We start from the raw sequence: 21642 nt of genomic DNA, 5'->3' as shown, positions 1-21642 counted from the left end.
GCACGTATGTTGGGTAGTTGTCATCCTGTCATAGTCACTTAAAGATTCCTGATTCATTTTGTTTTAATATCAGTCATAATCTATATTCTATAACATCAGATATCAATGTTTTTTCTTCAATCCAAAATATCACTTTATCACAATTACATACTCAGTTCAGAAATTCATCCTTTTATACCATAAATGAGGCTGTCAACAGATACCACACACTTTGCTGTTTGACCTGAGGCAAGCCGAGCTAATGTGAAGAGTCTGTAGTAATTGACTTAAATATGAAATTACTCTTCACATTAGTACTCCAAGCTCATCAAGCAGATGAGAAAAAGTCTCACCTTACTATAGGTGCATTTACTAACAGCTTAAAGAAGCAATTTCTAACTGAATTCTATAGAATTCTTAAAACATATAATAACTGACTATTCACTCAGGGGCACTGACCTCTTTCCCCTTAAATTGTCAAGTAAATAAAAATGACGACAGCCAACACAATAATAGTCATCTGGTGTAAATGAGTCAAAATTATATCTATTTTTTGTCATATTGGCAAAAAATATTTTTTTGGTGTATGCATAATTTTAGTAGTTTAAGTGTGTCATGAGATGAAAAGGATTGAAAATGGGGAAAAGGAGATGGGATCAAAGAAGGTAAAGGGATTAGTCAGATTATATACACACATCAATACAGAAAACGGCAGCAGTAGCTGGAGGGAAAGGCAGGATGGAGGTGAGGCAGAGAGGATGAGTGAGACGGGGGTGGAGAGAGACTGTGGGGGGGGCAAGGGGGCAGAGAGGGTGAGACGGGGTGGAGAGACTGTGGGGGGGTGAGGGGGCGGAGACGGTGAGACGGGGTGGAGAGAGACTGTGGGGGGGCGGAGACGGTGAGACCGAGGTGGAGAGAGACTGTGGGGGGGCATGGGGGCAGAGAGGGTGAGACGGGGGTGGAAAGAGACTGTGCGGAGGGGCTGGAGACGGTGAGACGGGGTGGAGAGAGACTGTGGGGGGACGAGGGGCGGAGACGGTGAGACGGGGGTGGAGAGAGACTGTGGGGGGGGCGGAGACGGTGAGACGGAGGTGGAGAGAGACTGTGGGGGGGGGCGGAGACGGTGAGACGGAGGTGGAGAGAGACTGTGGGGGGGGCGGAGACGGTGAGACGGAGGTGGAGAGAGACTGTGGGGGGGCGAGGGGCGGAGACGGTGAGACGGGGGTGGAGAGAGACTGGGGGGGCGGAGACGGTGAGACGGAGGTGGAGAGAGACTGTGCGGGGGGGGGGCAAGGGGGCAGAGAGGGTGAGACGGGGGTGGAGAGAGACTGTGCGGAGGGGCTGGAGATGGTGAGACGGGGGTGGAGAGAGACTGTGGGGGGGCGAGGGGCGGAGACGGTGAGACGGAGGTGGAGAGAGACTGTGGGGGGCGGAGACGGTGAGACGGAGGTGGAGAGAGACTGTGGGGGGGCGGAGACAGTGAGACGGAGGTGGAGAGAGACTGTGGGGGGGGCGGAGACGGTGAGATGGAGGTGGAGAGAGACTGTGGGGGGGCGGAGACGGTGAGACCGAGGTGGAGAGAGACTGTGGGGGGGCATGGGGGCAGAGAGGGTGAGACGGGGGTGTGCGGAGGGGCTGGAGATGGTGAGACGGGGGTGGAGAGAGACTGTGGGGGGGCGAGGGGCGGAGATGGTGAGACGGGGGTGGAGAGAGACTGTAGGGGGGGCGGAGACGGTGAGACGGAGGTGGAGAGAGACTGTGGGGGGGGCGGAGACGGTGAGACGGAGGTGGAGAGAGACTGTGGGGGGCGGAGACGGTGAGACGGAGGTGGAGAGAGACTGTGGGGGGGCGGAGACGGTGAGACGGAGGTGGAGAGAGACTGTGGGGGGGCGGAGACGGTGAGACGGAGGTGGAGAGAGACTGTGGGGGGGCGGAGACGGTGAGACGGAGGTGGAGAGAGACTGTGGGGGGGGGGCATGGGGGCAGAGAGGGTGAGACAGGCTGAAGAGAGACTGTGCCGGGGCAAGGAGGCACGAGATGGTGTGTAGAGGGTGTTGTATTGAGTGGGACACCTGAAACCACGTCAACACACTAAATTAGAAATAAAAATTTTAAATTAAAAAAGGAATGCTACCAGGCCCAAGAATTGCCACCCTTTATTAAAGAATAGGTTAAAATTACACTTCCTCCTTTTGTGAAAAAGCTTCTGTTTTCATAAACATCTCTGAGTAATTTTTTTGAGAATTCTCAGGAAACTGACCCAAACATATATGTAAGAAAAGCCCACATAGCTCACCTACCCCACTCAACAAAGTCACCTATGTTGGCTATTAAGAAACTGCTTTAATAATTTCTCTAATTTTGACATCATCTAGAATAATAAGGTGGCTCATAGTTTGATATTGGAATTGTAAATTAGTACAGTCCTTTTGGTGGGCAATATGGCAATATACATAATTTAAATGTATATATTTTTTTATCTCCATTTGATGATTAGCAATTTAACTTGTAGATCTACCCATAGAAGTACACAAAAACATATTTGTTTAAGAATGTTCAGGGGGTGGGGGGGATGTATTCAGTGGGACACTTGAATCTATGTAAACACAATAAATTTAATCAATCAAAAAAAAAAAAAGAATGTTCACTGTACAAGTGCATGTAGCACCAAAAATCTGACAGCTTGCCTGACCAGGCGGTGGTGCAGTGGATAGAGCATAGAACTAGGATGCGAAAGGACCTGAGTTCGAGACCCCGAGGTTGCCAGCTTGAGCGCCAGCTCATCTGGTTTGAGCAAAGCTCACCAGCTTGGACCCAAGGTCGCTGGCTTGAGCCAAAGGGTCACTCGGTCTGCTGAAGGCCCGTGGTCAAGGCATATATGAGAAAGCAATCAATGAACAATTAAGGTGTCGCAACAAAAAACATGATTGATGCTTCTCATCTCTCTCTGTTCCTGTCTGTCTGTCCCTATCTATCCCTCTGACTCCCTCTCTGTCTCTGTAAAAACAAACAAACAAACAAAAAACTGACAGCTTGAATGTCCATCTTTAGGAAGGTGGTTTTTTAAAATGTATGGCCTATGCAGTAATAGAATAATATAGTGTGTCCATAAAGTCATGGTGCACTTTTGACTGGTCACAGGAAAGCAACAAAAGACGATAGAAATGTGAAATCTGCACCAAATAAAAGGAAAATCTTCCCAGTTTCTGTAGGATGATGTGGCAGCATGTGCGCATGTGCAGATGATGATGTAACACTGTGTATACCAGGGGTCCCCAAACTACGGCCCGCGGGCCACATGCGGCCCCCTCAGGCCATTTATCCGGCCCCCACCACACTTCTGGAAGGGGTACCTCTTTCATTGGTGGTCAGTGAGAGGAGCACTGTATGTGGTCGCTCACGTACAGCACTACTTCCAGTGACGCGGGACGGACACCTCACGGCTCCAGAAGTGTGTCATATCACTTGTTACGGCTAGCAGTGACAAATATGGAATTGGACATTGACAATCTCATTAGCCGAAAGCAAACCCATAGTTCCCATTGAAACACTGGTCAGTTTGTTGATCTAAATTTACTTGTTCTTTATTTTAAATATTGTATTTGTTCCCGTTTTGTTTTTTTACTTTAAAATATGTGCAGTGTGCATAGGGATTTGTTCATAGTTTTTTTAATAGTCCGGCCCTCCAACAGTCTGAGGGACAGTGAACTGGCCCCCTGTGCAAAAAGTTTGGGGACCCCTGGTGTATACAGCGGAGCAGCCCACGGCCATGCCAGTCGAGGTGTGGACAGTACAAAGGAAAGTTCAGTGTGTTCTGTGGCTTGCTAAATTCGAATCCATGACCAAAGTGCAACGTGAATATTGGCGCATTTATAACGAACACCACCTCATAGGAATAACTTTCCCTGGTGGGATAAGCAGTTGAAGGAAACTGGCAGTTTGATGGAGAAACCCCGTTCTGGTAGGCCATCAGTCAGTGACAAGTCTGTAGAGGCTATATGGGATAGCTACCTAAGGAGCCCTAAAAAATCTGTGCGTAAGCCCACATCGAACTGCACTGAATAGGTATGAAACTGGGAGAGTTGTCTCCATCAAAAAAAAGAAAAGAAAAGAAAGAATCTTTATGTATTAATATAAAAAGATATTTTAAGTAAAGAAAACAAGAGAGAAGCAACATGTATGAGTCCATATACATAATATTCAAATAAAGTACATGTACATAAAAAAATATTGCTGGCTTAAAGTTTATAAAGATGTTAGTCCCTTTTCCCTCTATAGTAACAGTCTTTAGATGACCATTAACTTCTAAATTGTAGTCCACATTTGCCTTACAACACATTAACAAGAAAAGTAAACAAAGGTCATAATAAAACCAATAAAACATGAAATCTTAGCCACAGCCCCATTAGTGTACTCTCTAGAAGTCTTTTCCTCAAATCCCTGTGCTACTTCCTGAACCTCCTGTATGAATCTTTCAACTATAGGCTCCTGCTCTTCAAATGCTCCCAACAGAGACTGACATGCTTGCGTCTCTGTGCTGACATCCTCTGAACCTCCCAAAGATGTTGCCTTCCTCACTTCTCACCTTCGGGTAGCTCACTAAACTGAGGGGTGTGAGTTGGAAAAAGCAGTAAAAATTTTCTTCACTTCCATGTTCAATTGCATTACCAAGTGCAACCTCAGCTCTCAGAGTACTTCACTGGTTCAGCCCAAACACCGTTTTCTTAAATTAATTGTAATTTTACTCCATCTTTATTATCATGACTAGTCCAGAAAGTAATCTGATGACCAAGATTTTCTTTTACTTTCAACACTATTTCTTTCCTCAGACTTTTAACAAATAACCATTCCTTATCTGGCTTATACTGCTTCTTTGTTTCTTCCCAGTGAATTTCTTTCCCAGCTAAGATTATTATTTATCTAGATTCTGCCTAGATTACATATACCTAGATTATAATTATCTGAGATTAAAAAACGCTCTTGTTCCTGAGAGACTTAAGATTTGAGTTTCGTAAATGTCACTTTAATCCGGCCTTGCTTTCCTTTTTCAGCCATCTTGGAGCCTGTGGCGGTGAGGGGGACACCTGCTGCTGAAGTTTGGGGATATTAAATTGATTTTTTGTTTAAGGCCTGCTGAGAACAGGACTTCTATAATGACAGCTATGTCTGGAAGGCTGTGGTCCAAGGCCATTTTTGCCGGCTATAAGCGGGGTCTCCGGAATCAGAGGGAGCATACAGCACTTCTTAAAATTGAAGGTGTTTATGCTCAAGATGAAACTGAATTCTATCTAGGCAAGAGATGTGCTTATGTGTACAAGGCAAAGAACAACACAGTGACTCTGGGTGGCAAACCAAATAAAACCAGAGTAATCTGGGGAAAGGTAACTCATGCTCATGGAAACAGTGGCATGGTTCGTGCTAAATTTCGAAGCAACCTTCCTGCTAAGGCCATTGGACACAGAATCCATGTCATGCTGTACCCCTCAAGGATTTAAACTTATTGAAAAGTAAATAAATAAAATGGAAAAAAAAATTTTCACTTTAATCTCAATATGTCCAGATACTGGTCTTCACATGAGGATACTTAGTTCTCTACTACTAAAATAGAACTAGCTCCCTTCGTGAGACATCTCAACCAATACTGTGCAACAGAAACAGAATGCGGTAAAATGATGTAGCCACATATATAATATTACATCTTTTATGAGTTAAAATAAATAAATAGGAATCAGGTGAGAATAATTTTAATATATTTTATTAAGTCAACATATCCCAAATATTATTATTCCAATTATAATCTATATAAAATTTGGTAAGATGTTTTATTGATAATGAGAATGTATTGCATACTTAGAGCACATCACAACTGGAACTAGCCACACTTCAAGTGCTCAGTAACCACATGTGGTTAGTGGCTATTTTATTGGATGGCAGAGATCTGAACAGTCCAGAAATTCAAGATTTCAAAGTGACTCAACAACTTAAACTTAGTCTAAAAACCTTGTTTTATGTTAATACTTTTCTTAAATACCAAAATTCTGTATGCCAAGTTTAACAATGGACTTCTTATACCTTGGAAATGGTTTCCTCAAATCAATACATAATAGCATGTTACTTGACATTATATGCTTGATTCTGCTTTTTTAAATTGCAGAAAGAATATTTTTGTTAACACAATCATTTTTGTAATGTACTACATAGCAAGAAAAAAACTATTTTCTTTGTTTTTAAAAGATTAATAACATTCTTGCTGCAAAAAACCCCCAAACACCATAAAAGCATATACATTAGAAAGTGAAAGTGTTTGCCTGACCAGGCAGTGGTGCAGTGGATAAAGCGCTGGACTGGGATGCGGAGGACTCAGGTTTGAGACCCTGAGGTCATAGCCTGAGCGTAGGCTCTTCTGGTTTGAGCAAGGCTCACCAGCTTGAGTCCAAGGTCGCTGCATCGAGCAAGGGGTCACTTGGTCTGCTGTAGCCCCTCAGGTCAAGGCACATATGAAAAAGAAATCAACGAACAACTGAGGTGCTGCAACAAAGAATTGATGCTTCTCATCTCTCTCCCTTCCTATCTGTCTGTCCCTCTTTCTGTCTCTCTCTGTCTCTGTCACCAAAAAAAAAGTGAAAGTGTTTTTCCCTCGTATTCCCTATTCTGTTCTTAAAGTTACTCAAAGTCTACTGCTTATCACTCTAGATGTTTTTCTGTATCAAACAGATGCTCAGAAAGAAGTACTCCATATCCAGATTCGTTTAAACCATTATATGTAGATTTTCTTCAAAGTGAGGGCAAGTAGATTCATTGGCGAGGTCAGATGCATAAACATGTTTGCCGATTATTAGAAACTTTAGGTCACCTAACTGAGGGCAGTGCACTTTCTTCCTGTCTTTCTGCCAGAGCCCCTCTTTTGTCTGAGTGTTCACCATTGCCATCTGGTCAGAGAGGAGCTAAAAAGTGGATATTGATTGGTCTAAGTCAATTAGGTAATTCCCTTTTCCTAGCCAATGACTAACTTTGCCAGAGATATGTGATGTAATATTGCCCAATGAAAATGAGGTACAAGGACAGGATTTCCTTGCTCATGAAAATAGCTGCATGGAAAGGAAAAGCCCCTTTCTTCTGGACCTTAGTGTTTACCTGTGACACCTGCAATGATAGCAGCCATATTGGGGCTCTGAAAGGAGTGAGCCTAAAGGTAGAAGATAACATATCAAGGATCAGCAGATGAAATATTGGACAGGACACTTGATATCATCACAGAATAGATGTCTTTCTAGGATGTGAGAGAATAATCTTATTGGCTACCCTCTGTTACTGATACTTAATAAGTTACGTTTTCTGATATTTGAAACTTAAAGCATCTTAATTGATGTAAACCTCAAGAAAATTGTTTTATAGACTTACATCAAAGTGAAATAGAAATTGTTTTTATTAGTGAAATAGAATTTAGCCACAAATTTTTGATGAAGTTATTTTCTTTTAGTTTATTTCTAAATGTCATCCACACATTCTATATGTCATCCATACATTATAAGTTCATCTTAAAATTATTTGCAAAGAAAAATGAGTTCTCCAAAGGATAAATGCTTAGTTTTACTGCCAGTAGAAATAAAATTGACAATTTAAATAAGGAGAATATAAACATCCAATTAGAAATGTCTATTTTAAAAAAATTTGTATGTGTAGAAATCTACATTGAATTATAAGATCTCATTGAACCTGCTATCAGTAGCAAGTTATAATTGTTTGTTTTTATAATGTGGTAGTTTTGTTCCTGTTAAATTACTATAGTCTACATTTTGCTTAAGGCATGTGTCTAGTGTTCTATATACCTATTTTAAAGAAGGGGTAACATAGGCCCTGGCCAGTTGGCTCAGTGGATAGAGCATCACCCAGCATATGGATGTCCCAGGTTCGATGCCTAGTCAGGGCACAACACACAGGGAAGCCACCATCTGCTTCTTACCTCTTTCTCTCCCTCTTCCCCTTCCACAACAAGTGGCTCCAGGTGCCTAGGATAGCTCATTGGTCTGAGAGTCAGCCTCAGGTGCTAAAAACAGCACCGTTGATTTGAGCATTGGCCTCAGAGGGGGGTGGTCAGGTGGATCCCAGATGGGGCATATGCGGTAGTCTGTCTATCTTCCCTCCTCTCATTTAAAAAAGAAAAAAGAAAAAAAAAGGGTAACATAAAAATCTGTATTATAGTTATGAATTTGTATTTATCTATATGACAGTATTAACAAAAAGTTATCATTGGTAGCTAAATGCAAATATTCTTTCAATATTCTTATTTAATGTACAGTTTTTAACATGGAAATAAAATAAATAGGTTGAGTAGATTTAATAGGATGGGATCAAATCATATAAGTCAATTGTGTAAAACTATTTTTGTAGGCAAAATTATCAATATTGTCAATTGTATATGGTTTAAACTAAAATAAAAAATTAAAACTTTTTCAGAAAATAGAAAAACTGATATTGTCTTCTATTTTAAAGTATTTTCTTTTCATAATGATGAAGCACAAAATGCTTATGTCACTTAAGAACCAGAACTGGAGGTCTACTTGATAAGACAACTGTAAGACAGCAGATGGAGCTACAACTGGGTAAGGATTTCATTGTTCTGTTGCTGCATATCAATTTATTATATGTACTTCTCAAACACTTTTGATCAGTTATATATTAAATGTCTTACAAATACAATCATGCAAAAAAAAAAACCCTGCTGTATAATGTTCTCTTCTAATTGTCGGGGAAAAAAATGTAAGTGTCTGTATATTAACACAGCATAGTGTTAATGTTAATGCATATTTTTGACAGAGTTTTTGGAGCAGCTAATGAGAGAAATGCTTGTAATAATCTGTAGAAATACTGTACCAAATGGGGCAAAAGTATGATTACAGTTGTTCATATGGAAAATAATACCATAATTAATAAATAATAATACAAGAATAAACTTTTTTGTACTCAAAACTGTAAATCTTCTGTTGCCAACCTTTTACAATGTTTTTATTTTTAAAATATCATTTATATTATAAAGGATAAAATTGGGACTTACAAATTTTCTGCAACTCTAAATGAAGATTACTGTTCAATATCAAACATGTTTTGTGCTGTGTGGATAGAAGCTATGTAAAATGAATAAATATATACTTGGAGTTAGACTAATGGGCAATCTAGGGATAATATTTTACTATATTTACAAAGCATTCATTATTTCTAGGTTTCAAAGTATTATGGAGTCTATCTTGTATTTTTAGCATTTTCTTTGGTAAACATAATTTTTAAATAACAGATCCAAATTTACATTTTCCTCCATGTTGCCCCCACCAATGGCTGTTATCCAGGTTAAGCCAAAGGGCTTGATCAATACTTGATGACTGAATATAGAGGAACAGAGTGAATGGGGAGAAGAGAGTGACAATTTTGATGTGTATCAAAGAGGATATATTAAGCAGTAGGCAGTTGATCTATAGGTTTGGCATTCAGAAAAGTATCTCAGTGAAGGTACTAAACTTGGAAGTAATATCATAGAGGTGTTAGCAAAAGAAGAGAGAGTGGATGAAATACCTGAAGAAAACCTGGCCAGGGAGTGCAAAGGACTGAATGTTTGTGTTCCTTTCAAATTCACAGGTTGAAATCCTAAGAGGCAACATGATGACATTAAGAAGTGAGATCTATGGGAGTAATTAGGTCATGAGGGTGGAGCCCTCATGAATGGGATTGGTGCCCTTATAATAGGGATCCTAGAGAATAAAGGTAATAACCCACCAGTTCTTGGCTCTGCAGTTTCAGTACCATCTGCCCAAATTAAATGCAAAACTGCAAAAGCCAGGTGGCTGTCATGGTGGCCATGGCTACTGGCTTTACAAATACTTAGCCTGACCTGTGGTGGCACAGGAATGCTGAGGACTCTGGTTTAAAACCCTGGGCTTGCCTGGTCAAGGCACATATGGGAGTTGATGCTTCCTGCTCCTCCCTCCCCTCCATCTCAGTCACTCTCTCTCCCCCCTCTCTAAAATGAATTTTTTTAAAAATATTTTAAAAAAATGAATACTTAGATATAAAATCAAGAGCACTTAACCATGTAGAGGCTGAAAAGCAGCTTAGAGGAATTAGAAATGACAGTGGGATGGAAGTGCTTTTAACTGAAAATAGACATGCAGGAAAAACAGGTTTGGACTGTATTACAATGAATTGCCTTGAACAAGCTGAGTTTCAGTAGCCAAGGTCTATCCACAGTGAGGAAGCCAGCAAGCAGTAAGCCCCTGGGTCTAGAGATAAAGAGCTCAAATCTACAGATGGGGCTCCAACAGACACTCAGCACAAGAGTAATTTATCCACAGATTTTTAAAAATACACATGAAGTGAGAACAATTTAAATTGGTTCAGCCAGCAGAAAGCTGATGTAATTCTTTGTTCCTTAATGAGGGCACCTGAATCGTCAAATAAAATTACCATTTTCCCAGGTGCAGAAGATCAAATTAGGGATGGAAAATCACCAAATATATGTAAACAAAAAAACTATTTCCGAGGATGCTGACTGAAACAAGTGGAAACGGCTCAGACTAATCAGTGATGAAATTTAAAGGACTAATGAGTTATCCTACTCGGTCTTGCCAGACTGCTGAAATAATTACAGCGCTGCTATAGGTGTGAAGGGTATCTTCCCACTCTTTCTAGAAGGATGTGAATTGCAGAGAATCCTCCTTTTGTTTCCGTATTAGAATATTTATTGGTACCAGATAATATGTACAGTTTTTATTTTGAAAAAATGTTATATTGGACTGTTTCTTTCCTCCTAATAATAATTTTGATCTTAGTCCATCTACTTATACCAGCTGCACACAGCTCAGCCCCCACCCTCATCCCCAGAGCAGGCACAGAAGTTGAAATGCTGGGGCCAGTGGATTTTAGAAACCTGGTCTATGAAAAATGGTCTAAAGGATTCATTTTTGCACCTGCAATTAACTTAGTTTTGAGAGTCCAACCTAATTCATTTCAGTTAGATCTTTAGGGGATGAGCTTTTGTAAAGTCAGTAGCCGCAGCCACCATCGCAGCTGCCTGGCCCATGCAGGTTCTCATTTGATGCAGACAGACGGTAATGAAACAATGGAGCCAAGAACTGGTGGGCCATTAGCTTTAAGCCTAGCTTGCACCTGGTGGGTAAGAAATACACACAATGGGAAAACACTTCCCTTTCCACTCAGGGCTCCCAAAGCTACTGACATATCTGAATTTCCTAGAATCAAAGGTATCTAGCTCACCAGCCTTATTCACTTCTGTTTCCCATCCCCTTCTCTCTGCACAAACTCTGCACTAACTGGCTTCTCCTTCAGCAGTCTGCCATCTTGGCTGCTTCTCCTCTGCAATGCTAATTTCAGGAACCGAGAGAGAGAGCCCCTGGTCTCCCTTATTTCATAGTGTAGAAATTAAAGCCTTTAAGCCAGTATACAAATAAAGAAGTCCCGGATACAATGCCACTTATCTGAGGTATAAATGGGATTTTTCATGAGAGTGCACATCATGCAACAGTAAAGGGCAGGGGTCCCCAAACTATGGCCCGTGGGCTGCATGCAGTCCCCTGAGGCCATTTATCCAGCCCCTGCTGTACTTCCAGAAGGGGTACCTCTTTCACTTGTGGTCAGTGAGAGGAGCATAGTTCCCATTGAAATACTGGTCAGTTTGTTGATTTAAATTTACTTATTCTTTATTTTAAATATTGTATTTGTTCCCATTTTGTTTTTTTACCCCATATCTATGAGTGGTCTGCCTCTACTCCTTTATGGACTTCTACAAAAGTCTAGGTGCGCCTAGCCAGGCCCCTCTCCTACGTCCCAGGATCTCAGCCTTGGGGTGACGATCTCCTGTCTGAAACTCTCTTCCTATGGAGATTGTATCCGCTTGGAACTGTGACTGAAGGTGAGGACACCCCCTTCTCTCACTAGTCTCCTCTACTGTGGGCTTCTCTCAGTCCTAACCGTCCAGCCAGACTCCCCTCAGAACATGGGCTCCTCCCAATCTCAGGCCTCAGAGACTACTCCTCTTCTCCTTCAGGACTACTCCTTCGGGATACTCTGTCATCCTCACTCTACTCTCTGGGGTTCACAGTTTGGGAGGTTTCTACTCCAAGTGGCCTGCTTCTACGGACTTCCTCAAAAGTCTAGGCACCTAGCCAGGTTACTTTCTACTACCATTACAATATCCTAAGAGATCTTGACAACTTTTGCCACCAGACAGAGAGGGCATCAGAGAGTCCTTATGTGCAGGCCTCTCTTCTCCCTTCACTTCTGTCCTTAATCTCTGTGCTGCCTGTTCTACATGCAGGCCATTTTTGGCCAAAGAAACCTCACCTAAAACCTCCGCTCCTAATCTTTCCTTCTCCGCGGACTCCCAACTCTCTCCCCCTCCTGCCTGACCCACAAGGCCGCCCTTCTCTCAGGACCCCTCTTCGTCCCTCTGCAAATCTCTTTCACTTCAGTCTCTTCCCTCCAGAAATCCCCCTCCCTTTGCAAAATCCTGTTTCCTCATTCACTTGCAAATACCAGTCTCTCTTTCTCCTCCTCTGCTGGACAGGGGTCCCTCCCTTCTCCACTGTGTTCTTAAACCCCTCCTCCCTCCTTACAGATAGGCAGCTCTATCTTTCTTCTTTGACCCATTCCCCCCCCAGAGACTGACTGTGCCTTCCATTACCCCTCGTCCTCTCTCCCTCCTCAGAGCTCTAAATCTTTTGACTCCTCTGACCATGTGGTGCCACCACCAGCACTTTAAACTCCTCCTCCTCCTCCTGCAGATTCTGACTCTCCTTCTTCCCATCCAGCTGCTCACACTGTCCATCCATCTGCTTTCTCTTTTCCTCCCCTCTATGCTGACAACTCCCTGCCATCTCTAAAAGCTTAAAAAAGCAGAGTTGTCTATTGAGCTGTGTGAGTGAATAATCTGTTTTGTCTCTTTGTTTGTCAAAAAATATCAAGTATAATTTTAATTGAGACAAGTAAAGCACGCTCATTTAAATTCCTTAATTCTTAATTTGTATGTGAAGTCTTTGTTTAATGTGTAACTGTGTCTGTTTCTAAGGCCTTAAACCAATAATTACCTGCCTATTAAACAAGGCTTACTCATCCCCATGGACTCTCCCTGCAATACTCCCATCCTTCTTGTTTGAAAACCTTCAGGGGCTTATCGCCTTGTACAAGACTTGCACCTAATCAATGAGGTGGTAATTCCCCTCCATCCAGTAGTCCCTAATCTCTACAGGTTACTGTCACACATTTCCTCAAACCCCACTCACTTTAGGGTCTTAGACCTCAAGAATGCCTTCTTTACCATTCCTCTACACCCTGACTCTTACTTTCTGTTTGCATTCACTTGGACTGATCCGGACACTAATGCAGTCCAGCAACTTACATAGACTGTCTTACCCCAGGGGATCAAAAACAACCCACACCTGTTTGGGCAAGCACTAGCTCAGGATTTAGCAACATGCAATCTCAAAACTACTACTCTCTTACAATATGTAAATGACCTACTCCTCTGCAGTCCCTCCCTGCCTGCCTCAAGGAGACACACTGCCACAGTTCTTAACTTCCTCACCATGAAGGGATATTGTGTCTTCTCTGCTAAGGCTCAACTTCACTCTCAGTCCATAGTCTATCTAGGCATCGCCTTAACCCCTACCACCTGAAGCCTCACCCTAGATTGATCTCAGATCCTCTGTAGTCTCCAACCACCTACCATCACAAATCAAATCCTTTCTTTCCTCGGTCTAATAGGCGTCTTTAGACACTGAATTCCCAATTTTGCTCTCTTAGTCAAGCCCCTCAGTGAGATCTTCTGAGCATGGCTTTTAAGGTCTATAATGGCTAAGGAAGTAACAGAAAAGGCAAATAAGGCCCAAAAGAGGTCAGGAAATACCAGCTTTTGGCATACACTCTTAAAGGCTCCAGTGCCCTAAAGGGATTCATAGGACTCCATCAGGGCCCTGCTTCAGAGTGGAAAGAAAGGTCATTGAACCTGTCAGGTTTCCCGGCCCCACCAGTGGACACATCTGTGTTGTGCAAAAGGGACACGAGAAGGTAAGCTGCCCCCTTGCTCCACGGAGGGAGGGTTCCAGTCTCTTCTAGCCCTGCTCCAGCTACCTGTGACCTGACCCTGACAAGCATGCTGGGAATTGCCACTGAAGGCCCAAGGACATCGTTCACGAGCCTAAGGTATTTCTTCCAAGTAGCAGATAAACTGATCTCATTTCTTATAAACACAAGGGCCATCTACTATGCCTTGCCTGAATATTTGAGTTTTATTTATCCCTCAAAGATCTCTACTGTGGGTATTGACAGTCTGATTTTGTTACATTATTTAATATATAGTATCTCTTTTATTCCTCTTGTCTCAATGCCCTATACCTGTTGTAGGCTGGGACCTGCTGCTAATTCCACCTAGAAGCAGTAGTCACTAGTACATAAACTCTAACTGCAAAGTGTAGAAATGTAACCACCCTTTCCCTAAATACTTGCAGGATTTACAGATTACTCAGCAAACTGTTAAAAGACTGTCCAAGAGGCGCTTCCAGCATTACATCACCTAAGGACTTTTTTTTTTTTTTTGTATTTTTCTGAAGTTGAAACGGGGAGGCAGTCAGACTCCTGCATGCGCCCAACCAGGATGCACCCAGCACACCCACCAGGGGGCGATGCTCTGCCCATCTGGGGCATCACGCTGTTGTAACCAGAGCCATTCTAGCACCTGAGGCAGAGGCCACAGAGCCATCCTCAGTACCCAGGCCAACTTTGATCCAGTGGAGCCTTGGCTGCAGGAGGGGAAGAGAGAGACAGAAAGGAAGGAGAGGGGGAGGGGTGGAGAAGCAGATGGGCACTTCTCCTGTGTGCCCTGGCCGGGAATCAAACCCGGGACTCCTGCAAACCAGGCCAACGCTCTACCACTGAGCCAACCAGCCAGGGCCAAGGACTGACTTTCATGTGGACAGGTCCACACACCGTGATCCAGACAACTCCCACTGCTGCTAAAGTAGAAAAACAGCATAACACCTATATGTGTCTCCCTAATAATTGGACAGAAACCTGTACCCTAGTCTATCTCACCCCAAATATCAACCTAATCCCACCCCATGAAACTCTTTCAATTCCTACTACACTACCCGTCAATCTAAGGACCAAACAAGCTGTACAGGTAATCCCTCTTCTTGTTGCTTTAGGAATTTCTATAAAAATAGGTCTAGGGGCAGGGGGACTGGCCACTGCCTTGTCTTATTCCCTCTCTCTCTCTCTCTCTCTCTCTCTGAAGCCCATCAAATTTCGTAAAAAACAAATGAAGTCATGGAGTCAGTGGTTTTGCACAAACTGGGTGTCTACCTAATCCTACACACCAACCCTGAAACCTGCCCTCGTGAAACAGAAGAATCTGGAACCCTATAAATACACCCCTACTCTGAACAATGGTGGAAAATCCCCTTGTTCTCCATGCTAGCACCAATGATAGGACCAATCCTAATTTTGTGCTTAATTTTAACGCTTGCTTCTTTCTTTATTCAGTTCCTGCAGGCCCAAATGAAAGAAATCTCTAGGATTACATACAATCAAATGCTTTTACAATCCCTACTCCAACTGCCCCAGGGAGAGGTTCATGAAGGAGGCCCCCAATAGGGATAACAGCAGGAAGTAGCTACAGAAGATGGTCAGCCCACGACAAACCTCCTTCCTGAACCCCATACCCTTTCCTTCCCCCACCTCTTTTCCTTTTTTATCATACCACAGAGTTGAGAAATGATAGATATAAAAATTTACCAGAACTTCCAACTGCCTTTTTGTTGTCCCACCTGGCTGCATGACCTCACCCTTACTTACTGGACAATCACCCCTGAGGCAGAAGAGTTCCAGGAAGCTGGTCAACCTGCCCCAAGAAGGAGCATTCCAGGAAGCTGAAACCGTAAAACCGTAAAAGGGAACATACCAGAACTTTTGACTCAGTATCCCCTGAGGCTCTCCAAAGTCCTATAAAATTCACCCCTAAGACAGTACCGGTGCTCTTCTCCTTAGAGAAGTGCCCAGCAGGGTACCTTTCTTTCTTTCAATAAAAGTTTGTTACTCTGGTCTTTTCGGACTCCCATGGATTCCAACAATTCTGAGATGATTTTGGATTTACAAGAGTTGCCAACACAGCAAAGAGCATTCACATATACCTTTCACATGGCTTTCCCTAACATTAAAATCTTACTGTGCTATAGTATCAAAACTACAAAATTAACACTAGTACAATGCTATTAACTAAAGTAAGGGCAGGGGCTGCTGCTGCCATTGTGGCCATTCACATGCAGGTTCTCACTGAATTCGGTCAGATGCTAAAGAAACAGTGGAGTCTGAGGATGGTGGGCCATTCTGTTTATTGGTGTCCCACTAAGACAGGCAAACCTGCTTTTCCCATGGAGGGCAAGGGATCAGGGGGCAGAGAAAAAAGAAATCCTCCTGCACCTCTCAATGGTGGGGGTAGAATCTCCCTTCCAGTAACATTAGCAGAACAACGGCCTCTCCCAGTCAGGAAGGCGACCTGCAACCTCACAGACCACTATATATGGCGTTGCCCAGCCCCCAATGCAAACTGTAAGCGAGCTAACAAATACATCATATTTACAAACTTATTTGACCAACACTAAACTACAGACTTTATTTGTAATTTGGCAGTTTTTCCACTATGGTCATTTTTTCTTAGGACCCAGTTCAGGATCCTGGATTGCCTTCACTTGTCATGTCTTTTTAGTCTCTTTTATTCAGTGGTGTTTGTTCATTCATTCCTTGTCTTTCATGACCTTGACACTTTTAAATGAGTACTAGTCTGTTTGCACAATATTGCTCAATTTGGGTTTATCTGATGCTTTGTTAAAATTAGATTGAGGTTACCCTTTATTAGGAAGCATACCACAGAAATGCATCACATCTCATTGCATCATAATAGAAAGTTTATGATTTGGTGATATTTATTTTACCCTGATCACTTGGTTAAGGTGGCACTTGTGAGGTTTCTCATCAACACAACGACCACATGGTTCTTTTTTTATTTTTATTTTTTCCAAGTGAGAGGAGGGGAGATAGAGAGGCAGACTCCCACATGTGCCCCAACCGGGATTCACCCAGCAACCCCCTTCTGGGGCCAATGCTCTGCCCATCTGGGGCCATGCTTGCAACCGAGCTATTAGTATTTTATTGCCTGAGGCAGAGGCTCCACAGAGCCATCCTCAGTGCCCCAGCAGATGCATTTGAACCAATCGAGCCATGGCTGTGGGAGGGGAAAAGAGAGAGAGAAAGGGGGGGAGAGAAGGGGGAGGAGGAGGGAAGGAGAAGCAGACGGTCACTTCTATTGTGCACCTTGACTAGGAATTGAACCCGGGACATCCACACACCAGGCAGACGCTCTACCACTGAGCCAGCCAGTAGTGCCATGATGTTCTTAATAAATCTTTGGAGTGATGTCTAGATCAACAGGACAGGTGAATGCTTGACACCTTAAGAACAATAACACTCAGCTTATAAAACCATCAGTATAATCATCTATTTTATGGATAGCACTCACATACTTTATAGTCCTGGCAAGGGACACATCTGCCTAAGTATCTCCTCGGACACTAACACACTGTGATTCACAGATTTATGGCCATAGTGTGCCAGACTAGACAAGGAAAATAAAAAACACCTGAAATCATGACATAATCCCCATGATCTTGGTCATGGAGGTCTCTGGTCATTGTAAGACTCTGGCCTTGTGCAAAAAACAAACAAAGCAAACAAACAAATTTGATACTTCTTTATAATAGTTATTTTTGCTAACTAAAATGTGTCACTGCCAACAAGAGACTTTAGTGATATTCACTCTGTAATCTTCCATCTCTAAGAACTCTCTGGTAAGACTCATCTGATCATCTGATCAATGCACTGCTTAGCACTCAGTTCTTCATATACCCCATTTACTCTCTTAACTGTGTTTTCTCAACACAAGTTCCTATTTTACCAGCTTTCACTCCTTAGTTTTGGCTTCCATGAGCTATCTTACCTGTTAGAAAGTATCCTGTGAACATGTTCATACACAATGTCACAATTTGACAAGCTTTTTAATTCTCTTGACCATTTCCAATCAATAATTGATGCTACATTTTTATTGCACTATATTCAACTTTGTCCAAACATAGGTTAAACATAAATAAGACAATATAACATAACTATACTTTTCTTAGTTACTGTTGTGGTAAAATAATATGAAGTCCTAAAAATATCGATCTATAGCTAGTATAGGATGAGGTTGTTTTAATGTAATAACACCAAACCCAATTCCCATACCCTACCACTATCCCCTGTTGTTCCTACAGAATATCCTATACTTTGATATAAAGGACTTTATAATTTTAATAAAAAATGTATCAGAGAAGGTGAAGGGATTAGTGAAATTTTATATACATAACACACAGATACAAGTAACAAGACAGCAAATCCCAGAGGGGAGGGGGGAGGGAGTTAAAGGAAAGGGATTTAAGAGGGTGAATTGGGGGACTCGGGGGTGGGGGATGAGGGTGTTATTTTGAGTGGGACACTTGAATTCATGTTAACACAATAAATTAAAATTAATAAATATAAATAAATAAATTCTAAGAACAAATTGTATAGTTTATTGCCAATATTGAAATTATATTTAAATTTTGACAATAATTTCTCAGGGTTACTAATAAAAAACAAGTACTTTCAAAAATATATATGTATATAGGTACAAAAGAATATATATGAGACAAAGAATTAGGAATAATTAAAAGAATGGTCAGTTGCATTTAGTGGTTTTTTTTGGAAATTGAGAAGAAAAAGGAATATTTGAAAGGCATTGCAACTAACTTTGCACTGTTATTATAAAGCCTTATATTAGTATATAAGTATAAATTGTCATTTCCAAAATGTCTCACATATACTACATTCTCTCGTGAATATGAAGATTTATGGGACTTGGTTCCACTGAAGCTTGGAACACTGGACCAAGGGTGAGCTAGATCCACATGCAGTGGCAGGTGTCAGGGCGGATTGTTCTGGTGGCACAAGACTTTGCCAAAACTTAAAGGCACTTAGAGCCTAGATCTAGCTAGCACTTCTCCAGTATTTTTCTGTATACATCAAGTTTTCATAAATGTAAATTATTACATTTCAAAATGTAATTATTTTAGAGATCCTTTAAAAGACTATAGAACGCCACCATAATAAATGATGTAATTTTCTTCTGTTGGTCAACTACAGTAAATGAGCTAGTGAGGAAAAGCACACAAAAAATAATATAAAGCACTGAATACTAGTGGCTTTCATAAAGTGATCTTGGGTTTTATTCATCCATTCTTTGCTTGCCCAAATACATAAATGAGTCAGTGTTTATATATAAAAATCAATGGTGATTTGCTACTATTATACAGGCTAAAGTTCTCTCTTTGGAAATATGCTGCATCAATAATGCTTACAGTTTGCTGCTCTGAACATTTGCAGAGCTTAAGCTGGGAGAATTCCAACCCTCCCTTAAAGGGGCCAAATACTCAGAATCAACAAGGCTTCTAAGGCTTTAACTACAATATAATTTACCTCCAGAAAACCTGCTGTGATATCCCTAAGTAATTCTGTGGTATCTCTACATGTCTTCATCAGCACTTTTCTCATTATATGCCATATACCTAACTGTATGTCAACTTTATTATTTTAAAAAAATCTATCTGCTAGGTATTTTAATATTTCTAAGATTTCATACCTCTATAAGACTGTATTTCTAAATATGTGGCACTTAATAAACATCAGCTAAGTAAATGAGTAAGTTGTAAACGTGGAAATTTTTTTTATAAACACAGTCACTAGGAAAATTTAAGTTGGCAATACAGTTCTGAGTTAAACTTGCTTAACTGATTTATCATTTATTATACTTCAGAGAATTAATTTCAAATCTGAAAATTCTAAGAACTCCAGTTTTTACAAATAAAAAAATATGAAATTAGATAAAGCTCTATGGTTTTGAAAGCCTTAGTGAAATATTAAGGGTACATTTTAATTAAATACATAATGATGTCATTATAAGGCACTAGTGTCTAATATTTTCTGCTTCTAGCCTTTTCAATAGTAGTAAATCTAGAGGAAACACTAAGTTACACATAACACAATGTCTCTTTTATTAAAAAGCTATGGAATTACTTTTCTTCCTCTTTCTAGAGGGTAAAATATTTTGTGTTAAGCAAAGTATAAAACTTCCTATGTGAATGTAAGACACAGGAGAGAAGTAATTTAACAATTTTAATCCAATGGGTGCCAAAATTGTTCATTTATTTGGTGAGCTTATTGAATTTAAATAACCCACATTTGCTCTAAGATTGATTTACACATATTAAATACTTTCACCATTGGTTAGTTGGTCCTCAATGACTGTAAAATTAACCTGATTTTTGTTAACATTAATATGAATAGTTCTATCCAAGAAAAATACAGTAGAAATAAGTGTGTGTGTGTGTGTGTGTGTGTGTGCATGTAAATACATGGCAAATATACATACACGGAAAATATATATGGCAATATATATATGTGGCAAATTTTATAGATGATAGATAGATAGATAGATAGATAGATAGATAGATGATAGATAGATGATGATAGATAGATAGATGATAGATAGATGATGATAGATAGATGATAGATAGATGATGATAGATAGATAGAGATAGATAGATAGATAGATAGATAGATAGATAGATAGATAGATAGATATGGCATTTGGGAACTTACTACCTAACAATATACACATAGACTAATCACATTCTGAAAATCATTCAATACTGTTAAAATAATTTGAATTACAGAATGAGGTAAGCAGAATAAACAACCCCTTAGTCGAAGGTTTCTATGTCTATAGGTTCCCATCCTGTCTTACAACCAGCATTGCAAGAGGTCATGCTCATTTGTTGGTGGTTGTGTGTGTACATGTGAGTGAGTTTGTGTGTCTATCATAAATAATAATAAATAGTACAATTTATTTAAAAGGCCTTTTTGGAACTTTAAAGGTAGAACCCATATACATGTAAAAAATAGCAAGCTTGCCTGACCTGTGGTGGTGCAGTGGATAAAGCGTCGACCTGAGGTCGACGCTGAGGTCACAGGTTCAAAACCCAGCACTTGTCTGATCTAAGGTACATATGGGAGTTGAAACTTCCTGCTCCTCCCCCTTTATCCTTCTCTCTCTCTCTCTATCTCACTTTCTCTCTCCTCTCTAAAATGAATAAATAAATAATTTTAAAAATAAACATAATAGCAAACTTCCTAAAAATGGCCATTTTCTACAATATGAATATATTTTTAAAGTAGTAGATTTATAAGCTAATTTTGAGATGACAATTTTTCCATCAATCATATTATATTAGTACACCACTAATTTGAAAGCTTCCAAAATATGACTCTCAATCTACTTTCCCTCTCTCACCTTTCGATCAAATGTTCTGTAAAGAACTGTTTGCTGTGGCTATGCTGTGTATACCTTGCTTGAGCCTTTGTTAAAAAAAATCCTTCAAAATCAAATACCTTCCCTTTGCTTCCATTTCTGTCTGTAAAAATTAAAACTTTGATTCAAAGTCTGCCTCAAAAAAATATATAGATTAGAATAAA

The 21642-nt window shown here is 40.9% G+C and overlaps 1 protein-coding gene and 1 pseudogene across 1 annotated transcript in view; one reads left to right on the top strand and one right to left on the bottom strand.

Annotated features, from left to right (window-relative positions):
- The window catches only part of SEMA3E (semaphorin 3E), a 322573-nt gene that overhangs the window by 260799 nt on the left and 40132 nt on the right, over positions 1-21642 (bottom strand). The window lies entirely within an intron of this gene.
- LOC136310562 (large ribosomal subunit protein eL33 pseudogene) lies at positions 5041-5496 on the top strand (annotated as a pseudogene).

This window comes from Saccopteryx bilineata, chromosome 7 (assembly GCF_036850765.1).
Source record: "Saccopteryx bilineata isolate mSacBil1 chromosome 7, mSacBil1_pri_phased_curated, whole genome shotgun sequence".
Lineage (NCBI taxonomy): Eukaryota > Metazoa > Chordata > Mammalia > Chiroptera > Emballonuridae > Saccopteryx > Saccopteryx bilineata.
Note: the sequence above shows the minus strand (reverse complement) of the source record. Positions and strands in the feature narration are given on the sequence as shown.